Source organism: Notamacropus eugenii, chromosome 3, assembly GCF_028372415.1.
Source record: "Notamacropus eugenii isolate mMacEug1 chromosome 3, mMacEug1.pri_v2, whole genome shotgun sequence".
In the NCBI taxonomy this organism is placed as follows: domain Eukaryota; kingdom Metazoa; phylum Chordata; class Mammalia; order Diprotodontia; family Macropodidae; genus Notamacropus; species Notamacropus eugenii.
Genome location: NC_092874.1, coordinates 356,928,987 through 356,940,540, shown reverse-complemented (window position 1 = coordinate 356,940,540; position 11,554 = coordinate 356,928,987).

Below are 11,554 nucleotides of genomic sequence, written 5' to 3'. Positions count from 1 at the left end.
CCCTCCTGGGGCTCCTCGATTAGCACTGAAGCTTTCCTGGGCCCTAGTGAGAGTTTCCACCTTCCCTGGAGCTCCTCTCCTAGTTCTGAGGGACATCTGAGTCTTATTATGAGTTTACACTGCCCTGGGTCCCCTCTCCTTCTGGTTCACCTCTGCCACAGTAAGAGGAATCCCCCTTAGCTATTTTCCTAGCCTCAGGTGTCATGAGACTGTTTGACCCCTCTGCTGTCCCCACTGATTCAGGATTTTTCTGGGGAAATATTTTATGGTTCTTTCAAGGTCATCAAGGGAGGAGGAGAGAGCATTTACTTATCACTCTGCCATCCTGGATCCCAGAAGTTAAAGTGGGCGACTTCCAGATGTTTAATCTGGGGGCTGAAAGTCTCAGGAGCTGCTCCAGCTTATATCTGGGGCTCAGTGGCTGTCACTCACTTGGCTCTGTTGCTCTGTCACCCTGGGCGGCCGCTCTGCTGTTCTGCCTGCTGCTGCCTCAGGCCTACTTGGAGCTTTCCTGCTCTGCTGTGCTGGACGCACTGTACTGTGTGTGCTGTGGACTCAATCCCCGCAGAATAGATCCTTCCCGTCAACTGTCCAGTTTGTCCTGGGCTACACGTCTTCCACAGTCTGTCTCCTATTGGATTCTACACCTCCAAAGCTTGGTCAAATTCTGTCCTTAGAGGTATCTGAAGGAATTTGTTGAAGAGTTTAGGTGAGTAGTTGCTCTCACTCCGCCATTTTGGCTCTCCCGCTGTCCTTTGTTTTTGAAGAGGACCATGACACCAGGGAAATGATGACATGATTTGTAGCTGACCTGGATTTGAATGAGGGAAGGCCTATGCAAGGTCACCAGCCTCAATCATCTGTCCTTGACGAAATCCTTATAATCAGTCTTTGGTATATGCCTTATGTTTCTCTTGGCTCTTGAGCGTCAAATCTTATATTAATGCAATTTTTAAAACAAATTCTTAAAATTCTGATAGTTAATTAAATGTCCATTTTTTCCATTCAGGATTACACTTGACTTTGTTGGCTATGATATTTTCTGATAAAACACCAGTTCCTTTATTCCTTGATAGATGGTGTTCCAAGATGGGTATAGTCTTTTAGTGTCACCACCTCTAGGTCTTGTGTGATTCTAATTGTGTAACTATCATATTAAAATTATTGTTTTTCCCCTTGTTGCTCTTAATATTTTATCTTTGATCTGAGGGTTTCAGATTTTTACTGTAATATTCCTACAAATTTTTTACATGGAATATCTTTCAAGTGATGAGTGCTGAATTTTTTTTCTATTTCTACTTTCGTGCCTTGTTCTAGTTCTTTTGGACAATTTTCTTTAATTATTTCTTGTACTATTGAATCAAGATTCTTTTATATCATAACTTTCAAGTAATCCAATTATTCTTCTGTATTCTTTTCCTGATTTTCTCTCCAGATCAGTTGTTTTTCTTATAAGATGCTTCATTCTTTCATGGATTTTTCATTATTTGTATTTTGTTTAATTATTTCTTGATTTCGTATAGCTTCACTGGCATTGCCTTTTCCATTTCTAATTTTTAAGGAATCATTTTCTTAATGTTCTAGATCACCTTTTCTAATTGGCTAACTTTCATTTCATAATCTTCTTGCTTTTTTTGTATTCTTCTTGTTTGTTTTAAGTTTTTCCTCAATCTGTATCATTTGATTTTTAAAAACTTTTTAAAATTTCATCTATAAATTCTTTTTGGGCAGGTAACCATTTGACACTACTCTTTGGAGTAGAATAGGGTTTCTTTCCTTCAATAGCCTCCTCAGAAGATGAATCCTACTCTTCTGTATTCCCATAATAACGTTCTATGGTTGCATTCTTTCTCCTTTGCCTGTGCATTTTTGTAGTAATAGCTTGATTTTTCTAATCACATCTTGTTCTGGGGTATGAGGGATAGATGGTGCCTCTGGCTCCAGATATTCAGTTATCTCCTCTAACCAGGAGCCGAAGTTAAACCTCCAGTCTCTTGTAAGTGCCCACAGCCAGTGGCAATCTGTAAGTACCCCTGCACTCGCTAGGCTTATGATGGCTTCTTCATTCCCCATCCATCCATCCCCAATATTCTCTCATAAAACTCTTTTTCAACATTCATTTTTATAATACTTTGCATTCCAGTTTTTTTGCTCCCTCCCTCTTTCCTTTCCTTCCAGCTCCCTCGCAAGATGGCAAGCAATCTGATATAGGTTATGCATGTGCAATCATGTGTTTCCATATTAGCATTTTCTGAGAGAAGAAATAAAACAAAAAATTAAAAGCAAAAATAGGTGTGGGAACAGAATTCATACTTCATAGTTCTGCATTTATACTCCACAGTTCTTTGTCTGGATGTAGATAGTATTTTTTCCATAAGCCTTTTAAAATTGTCTTGGATTATTGTCTTACTGAGAAGAGGTAAGTTGATTAATGCTGGTCATCAAAAAATTTTGCTGTTACCATGTACAATGTTCTGCTCGTTTTATTCACTCCACTCAGCATCACTTCATGTAAGTCTTTCAAGATATTTTTGAAATCTAACTGCTTGTAATTTATTATAGCAGAATATTATTCCATGAAATTGATATACCACAATATATTCAGTCATTTTCCAATTGACGGACATTATCTCAAATTCCAATTCTTTGACACCAGAAAAAGAGCTGCTATAAATATTTTTTTGAACATGTGGTTCCTTTCCCTTGTTTTATAACGGCTTTGGCATACAGACTTACTAGTGGTATTGGTGGGTAAAAGTGTATGCTGTTTTATTGCCCTTTGATCATAGTTTCAAATTACCTTATAGATTTTTGAACGTACTTTCATGTGACTACACATAGATTTAATTTCATCATCTGAAAACTCTCTGTTCATATGCTTTTGTCCATTTATTAACTGGGGAATAATTTCGATTCTTACAGATCTGAGAAATATTTGACAATATATTTATATTTGAGAAATGAAACCTTAACAAAAAAAAGAAACTTGCTCTCAAAATTGCTTCCCAGCTTTCTGCGTTCCTTTAAATGTTGTTTGCATTGGTTTTATACGTACACAAAATTTTAAATTTAATCAAAGCTATTAATCTTACATTTCATAATATTATCTATCTCTTGTCTGGTCATATTTTTTTCACTTCTCCATAGTTTTGACATGTAATCTGTCAAAATTGGTCATTGCAAAATGTAGTTGCTGCTATTTACAATATTCTCTTGGTTCCATTCTCCTCGCTCAACATCAATTTTTGTCTCTCAACGCTTTTTTGAAATATGCTTCCTCACCATTTCTTATAGCACATTAGTGTTCCATTATATTCATATAATACAACTTGTTCAGCCATTCCCCAGTTAACAGGTAAAGTATCCCCTGCTCTACTAATTTGTTTGTGGTATCACACTTTATGTCAACATCTTGACCTTGATATACATTGTAAGAAGTTGGTCTATGCCTAGTTTCTGCCATACTATTTGCCAGTTTTCCCGACAGTTTGAATTCTTATCCCAGATACTGTAGTTCTTGCGTTTATCAAACAACAGATTACTATAATAATTGACTACTATCTTGTGTATCTAACTGTTTCCCCTGATTCACCACACTTTTTTTTAGCCAGTACATAATAGTTTGGATGATTGGTACTTTATAATACAGTGAGGTCACCTGTTATTAAATTCCTTTTCATTAATTCCCTTAATACTTTTGATATTTTGCACTTCCTGACGAGTTTGATTGTTATTTTCCTAGCTCTATAGAACAATTTTTGGTTGCTCAACTTGTATAGCACTAAATAAGTAAAATAATTTACCTAAATTTGTCATTTTTTAAATATAAGCTCAGCCTACCTGTGAGCAACTGATAACCTTTCCAATTATTTAGATTTGACTTTATTTGTGTGAAAAATATTTTGTTATTTTATTCATAAATTTCCTGCGTTTGTCTTACAAGGGGAATTCCCAAATATTTTATACTGTCTACAATTATTTTAAATGGATTTTCTTTTTCTATCTCATGTTTCTGGGCTTTGCTGATGATTTGTTTGAGTTTATTTTGTATCCCGCAAATTTACTAAAGTTTTTGAGTATTTCAAGTAGTTTTTATTTTATTTTATTGATTAGTACTCTCTAAGTACACAGTCATATCATTTGGAAAGAGTGATAGTTTTTTATATTCCTTTCTTATTATGATTCCTTTGATTTTTTTTCTTCTCTTATTGGTAAAGCTAGTGTTTTCAGCAAAATATTGAAAAATACAGGCAATAGTGTAGGTACTTTTTTTCACCCGTGATCTCATTGGAAAGGTTTCTATCTCACTCCTATTACAGATAATAATTACTAATGACTTTAGAGAAATAATACTTATCAATTTAAGGAAAGATTCATTCATTCCTACACCCTCCAGAGTTTTCAATAAGAATGGGTGCTAAATTTTGTCAAAACGATTTTCTGCATCTTTTGAGAAAATCAAATGATTTTTGTTGATTTTTTTATTGATATGGTGAATTATATTAATAGTTTTCCTAATATTGAACTCTTGTTATAAATTCATGGTATAAATCCCACTTAATCATAGTGTAATATCCTGATGATAAATCGCTATAGTCTCTGTGCTAATGTTTTATGTAAAACTTTTCTATCAATATTCATTAAAGAAATTGGTCTACAATTTTCTTTGTCTGTTTCAGTTTTTCCTGGTTTACTTATCAGTGCGATATTTGTGTCGAAAAAGGAATTGGGGAGAACTCCTACTTCACCAATTTTTCCAAATAGTAGTATCGGAAAGAAGTCTTCTTTAAATGCTCAGTAGAATTAATTTATACATCCATCTAACCCTGGAGATATTTCCTTAGATAGATCACGTATGGCTTTTTCAATTACTTTTTCTAAGTATTTTAGTTTCTCTTCTTGTAGTCTGGGCAATTTATATTTCTATAAATACTTCTATGAATATTCATCAATTTCACTTAAATTATTAGACTTATTGCCTTACTGTTGTAAAAAAAGGGCTCCTGGCTATTGCTTTCATTTCCTTATCATTGGTGGTGAATTCAACTTTTTCATTTTTGATACTGATAATTTGCTTTTCTTCTTTCTTCTCCTAAATCAAATTAACCAAAGTTTTATCAATTTTATTTTATTTTCATAAAACCAGCTTTTAATAGTATTTATTATTTCAATAATTTTCTTCCTTTCAATTTCTCCTGAAGTTTTCAGAATTTCTAATTTGGTGTTTATTAGGGGATTTGTAATTTCTTCTTTTTCTTACATTTTTCATTTGCATGCCCAATTCATTGATCTCTTCTTTCTCCATTTTGGTCACATAAGTTTGAGATATAAAATTTCCCTTAACTACTGCTGTATCTGCATCCCATAAATTTTGGAATCTTTTCTTACAATTGTCATTTCTTTCCTCCCTCCCTCCCTCCCTCCTTCCCTCCCTTCCTCCCTCCTTCCCTCCCTTCCTTCCTTCCTTCCTTCCTTCCTTCCTTCCTTCCTTCCTTCCTTCCTTCCTCTCTTCTTCCTTCCTTCTTTTCAACAGTCACTTCTTCAGTATTATGAATTTCGAATTTTCTCCACATCTCCCCCTCTCTCACTCCAGGACAGTATGTATTCTGATTAGCCTTTCCTCCATTTTACCATTTTTTCTATAACGCCTCTTTCATTCCCATCTCTTCCATTCTTCCATAGAGCAAGATAAATTTCTATACCCCATTGTCTATATATCTTATTTACTAGTTGCATGTAAAAACAATGTCTGCAATTCATTTTAAAGCTTTGAGTTGCACATTCTCTCCTTTCCTCCCTCCCTGTGCACCCTCATTGAGAAGGCAAGCAAATCAATAAAGTTTAAATATGTGTAGTCATGCAACACACTTCCATAAAAGTCATGTTTTGAAAGACTAACTATATTTCCCTCTATCCTGTCCCCTTTGACTTCTCCTTCTACCAAAGTGTTTGGTTGTAATTACCCTTTCCCACAAACTGCCAATCTTTCTATTATCCTCCCTCTCTTACGCCGTCCTCCATTCTTTCCTGTAGGGTAAGAAAAACTTCCATACTCAATTGAGTGCGTATTTTATTGCCTCCTGAAAGTATTCCCTCAAATGAAAGTAAGGCTCACTTGTTCCCTCTCATCTTTCCCTTCTTCCCTTCCACTGCAAAAGTTCTTTATTGTCTCTTTTATGTGAGATGATTTACTGCACTTTACATCTCCCTTTTTCTTTCTATTACATTACTTTCAACATTTAATTTTCTTTTTTAGGTATCATCTTTTCATATTCAGTTCCTCCTGTAATCTTTCTCTCTATTTCTCTCTCTCCCTTCCCTCCTCCTTTCCACTCCATCTGCATCTCTCTGCTTTCACTCTGTGCCTTTGCTGAATATTTTTCCTGATATTCCTGACTAAACTCCAATTTAATACTGCATATAACTTGTTTGCACATAGTTGACAACATGCCATTTTATCCATTACACGGTGAGCTACTTTACAACAAGAACAGTTTTCTCATATTTCTTTTTATTCCCTTCAGGTGCTTAGTAAATGGTTTTTGACTTTATTAGACTTTAAAGCTTATATGCTTTTTGATTATCTCATTTAAAATAACATAAATATGCAGTTTTGTAAGGGGAGTCATCTACAATGAATTTTAAACAGATTAAGGTTATGTGCTGCTCCTTGCACATGAGTGTATTTCACATTTATATGAATGTGATTTGGCAGAAAATAAAACTATCGAGGTCAGATATATTTTAAAGAAGATTACAACTGAGGGAAAAGTACCATAGGAAAGGTATTTTAAAAAAGAAAATCCAAATACATTTTCAATCTTAAAACTGCTCTTTTAGAAAAGAAAATTTCTGAAATTTCTGTACATACAAACTATTATTAGTTTAAGAAAGAAAGCCATGATGTATCTGATAATATTTAATAGCATGACTTCTGATATTTTTCTGTTCCTCACTGTCTCACTGTTCCTACTCTTCTTTATTTGGGGGGAAAAAAGAAGAAGTGAGTGAAAGCAACTGTTGATATGGATTCCAGAGAGATATACCAAGATCTGAAGGTTAGAGAGACACCACAGCATCATACGAGTGGGGAAAACTTGCAAAATCTTACTATTTTATCTAGTCACCCCAACTCAGCTGGGTGAAAGGAAATTGAATCTATTTCCTCATCTGTAAATGGTGGCAAGTAAGATTATCTATTCTCCAGGGTTGTTGCGAGTGTTTTGCAATATTAAAGCAATAGTAAATGAATGAATAAATAAGAAAAATAAGAAAATGGTGCATAATACTGTTGGTAGCCCTTTACAAATAATATTTCATTTGTTCTCACACCAGTTTTGGGAACTGGGCGCTATTATTATTCTCATGTTCCATATGAAGAAACTTAGGCAAGTGAGGATTAATTGACTTACCATGTCTGAGGCTGGATTTGAATTCATGTCTTCCTAACTGTAGGTCCAAAAATCTATCTCCTTTTTCATCAACCCCTGATCCCAGCCCATGCATATTATATAAATGTTAGCTGCTGTTATTTAAAATGGGCTAGCTGAGACAAAAATAACGAGAGGTACTTTCAAGTCATTAGACAGCTGGGAATGGGAGAAACTGCATTCTCGCATTACCATATCTCAGATTATATACTTTGGGATGAGTCAATATCTTGACCTTTTGTCAAAAAGAAACAGCTTTAGGGTCAGATGGCATGATGAGCATAGTGGAAAGGTGCAAGGGCAGGACTGAAAGAAATTAGGATGAACTGTTAAGTATATGGAAAGGATTTGGTTATTTATTTTTTATTAAACTTTTAACATTTATTTTCACACAATTTTGGGTTACAAATTTTCTGCCCTTTTTTCCCCTCCCCCCCCCCAGACCCAAGCTTTCTAATTGCCCCTGTGACCTATCTGCTCTCTCCTCTATCCTCCCTCCCTGCCCTTGTCTCCGTCTTCTCTTTTGTCCTGTAGGGCCAGATAGCTTTCTTGATCCCTTAACCTGTATTTCTTGTTACCCAGTGGTAAGAACATTACATTTGGTCCTAACACTTTGACTTCCGACTTTTTTAGCTCCCTCCCTCTCTACCCCTTCCCCTTGGAAGACAGGCAGTTCAATATAGGCCATATCTGTTTAGTTTTGCAAATGATTTCCATACTATTTGTGCTGTATAGGCCTAACTATATTTCCCTCCGTCCTGTCCTGTACCCCATTATTTCTATTTTCTTATGGTCCTTTCCCTCCCCATAAGTGTCGACCTCGTATTGCATTCTCCTCCCCATGCCCTCCCCTCCATCCTCCCCCCGACCCTGCTTGTGCCCCTGTCCCCCACTCTCCTGTATTATGAGATAGGTTTTCCTATCAATATGAGTGTGCATTATATTCTTTCCTTTAGTGGAATGTGATGAGAGTAGACCTCGTGTTTTTCTCTTGCCTCCCCTCTTTATCCCACCACTAATAAGTCTTTTCCTTGCCTCTTTTATGAGAGATAATTTGCCCCATATAACTTCTCCCTTTCTCCTCCCAATATTTCTCTCTCACTGCTTGATCTCGTTTTTTTTTTTTTTTTTTAGTATATGATCCCATCCTCTTCAATTCACTCTGTGCACTCTGTCTCTATGTATGTGTGTACTCCCACCCAGTGCCCAGATACTGAAATGTTTCAAGAGTTATAAATATTGTCTTTCCATGTAGGAATGTAAACAGTTCAACTTTAGTAAGTCCCTTATGATTTCTCTTTGCTGTTCGCCTTTTCATGGTTCTCTTCATTCTTGTGTTTGAAAGTCAAATTTTCTTTCCAGCTCTGGTCTTTTCATCGGGAAAATTTGAAAGTCTTCTATTTCATTGAAAGACCATTTTTTCTCCTGAAGTATTATAGACATTTTTGCTGGGTAGGTGATTCTTGGCTTCAGTCCTAGTTCCTTTGACTTCTGGAACATCCTATTCCATTCCCTTCTATCCTTCAATGTAGAAGGTGCCAGGTCTTGTACTATCCTGATTGTATTTCCACAATACTTGAATTGTTTCTTTCTATCTGCTTGCAATATTTTCTCTTTCACCTGGGAATTCTGGAATTTGGCCACAATGCTCCTAGGAGTTTCTCTTTTTGGATCTCTTTCATGCGGTGTTCTGCGGATTCCTTGAATATTTATTTTGCCTTCTGGTTCTAGAATCTCAGGGCAGTTTTCCTTGATAATTTCATGGAAGATGATGTCTAGGCTCTTCTTTTGATCATGGTTCTCAGGTAGTCCCAGAATTTTTACATTGTCTCTCCTGATTCTATTTTCCAGGTCAGTTGTTTTTCCAATAAGATATTTCGCATTATCTTCCATTTGTCGAATCTGCGCGGTATGTTCTGAGATATCTGTCTTTCTTGAAAAGTCCAAAGCTTCCATCCGTACCATTCCAGATTTGAAAGATCTATTTTCTTCAGTGAGCTTTTGAATGTCCTTTTCCATTTGGCTAATTCTGCTTTTGAAAGCATTCTTCTCCTCATTGGCCCCTTGCACCTCTCTTGCAAGCTGAGTTAGGCTAGTTCTCAAGGTGCCAATTTCTTCAAGATTTTTTGGTTCTCCTTTAGCAGGGAGCTGATCTGTTTTTCATGCTTCTCCCTTATCCCTCTCATTTCCCTTCCCAGTCTTTCCTCCACCTCTCTAACTTGATTTTCAAAATTCCTCTTGAGCTCTTCCATGGCCCGAGACCATTGGGTGGGCTGGGACACAGAGTCCTCGATTTCTGTGTCTTTGCCTGATGGCAAGCCATGTTCATCCCCATCAGAAAGGAAGGGAGGAAGTGTTTTTTCTCCGATAAAGTACCCTTCAATAGTTTTATTTCTTTTCCCTTTTCTTGGCATTTTCTCCACCTAGTGGCCTGACCTCTGAATGTTCTCCTCACACCCACCTCGCCTCCTGGTCCTCCCAGCCAGCGTTTGGGGACTGAGATTCAAATGCTGCTTCCCGCCTTAGGATTTTTGGCGGGCGCAGGGCTGTTATTCAGTGTTAAATTAGGCTCAGGTGCTGAAGTCAGGGGCAGGGCCGCCTCTCTGGCTCAGTTCCCTCAGGGGTTTTATGCACAGACCTTCCACAATGGATCCAGGCTCCCGCTCGCTTGGGGAGCCCCCGTCCACAGCCGCCTCTCAGCCCCCACCTCCCGGGGGGGGCCCGAGCCTTGGGGGCACCTCACTCCTCTCTCAACCCGTCAAAGAGACTCTCTCACCTACCCCCGTCAGTCACCTGTTGGTGGGGGGGCCCGTGCTGCCGCTGAAGATCCCGCCTCCAGAGCCCTTTCAGATCTGTGCCTCTCGGAGCCATGGCTGCCGCTGCCGCCGCAGGTCCGGGCTGGGCACCGCGTCTTCAGCGCGACAGACCTTTTGTGAGAGGTTTGCTGGTCCCTCTGCGGGTGGGGGGACCCGCGTGGCCGCTGGAGATCCCGTCCCGTAGCCCTCTCGGATCTTTTTCTCACGGTGTTGCTGCCGCGGTATGGTTGCTCTCTGCTACCTGCCCTGGCGCCCAGTCCACGGCCCGAAGGACCCCCCGTGAGAGGTTTGCAGGTCTCTCCGGAACAGAAATCTCCCTCGCTCCAATATTCCGTGGTCTCTGGGTGCAGAATTCGCCCTGGGTTAGTCCCCTCTGCCGTTCTGTGGTTTGTGGATTTGGAGCTATGTGTATGTGCGTCTTTCTACTTCGCCATCTTGGCTCTGCCCGTACTTTCTTCTTAATGGGAGGAGTATCATTTGGAATTCCCACTTTTGTTTAAGTGGTATGAGCAGTCATCTCTTCAAGCTGATAATAATCAAATTACATATCATTTATACTTCCTTTTTTCATTTTTTAAATTAAATTATTTAATTTGTTTTCAGTATTCAACAATTATTTTCATATATCTTAGACTTTTTCCCCCACCCTGCCCCTCATTCCCCCCTCCATCACCAATCTCTCATAGCAAAATAGTATTCCATTACAGTTATATACCACAATTTGTTCAGTCATTATCCAATTGAAGGGCATCCCCCTGATTTCCAGTTTTTGGTCACCAAAAAGAGAACTCCTATAAATGTTTTTGTACATGTTGAACCCTTTCTCATTTCTGTGATAGGAGTCTTTCGGATAGAGTCTCAGAAGTGATATTGATGGGTCAAAGGGTATATACATTTTTGTAGCCCTTTGGACATAGTTCCAAATTACTCTCCAGAATGGTTGGATCAGCTCACATCTCTACCAACAATAAATTAGTGTTCCAACTTTCTCATATCTCCTCCAATATTTATCATCTCCCTGTTTTGTCAGATTAGCCAATCTGATAGGTGCGATGTGGTTTCTCAGAAGTATTTTGATTTGCATCTCTCTGATTAATAGTGATTTTGAACATTTTTTCATATGAGTATAGATAGCTTTATTTTCTTCCACTGAAAACTGCTTTTTCATATCTTTTGACCTTTTATTAATTGGAGAATGACTTGTATTCTTGTACATTTGACTCAGTTCTCTCCATATTTTAGAAATGAGGCCTTTCCACAGACAGTAGTTGTACAAATTCTTTCCCAGTTGTCTGCTTTTCTCTTAAT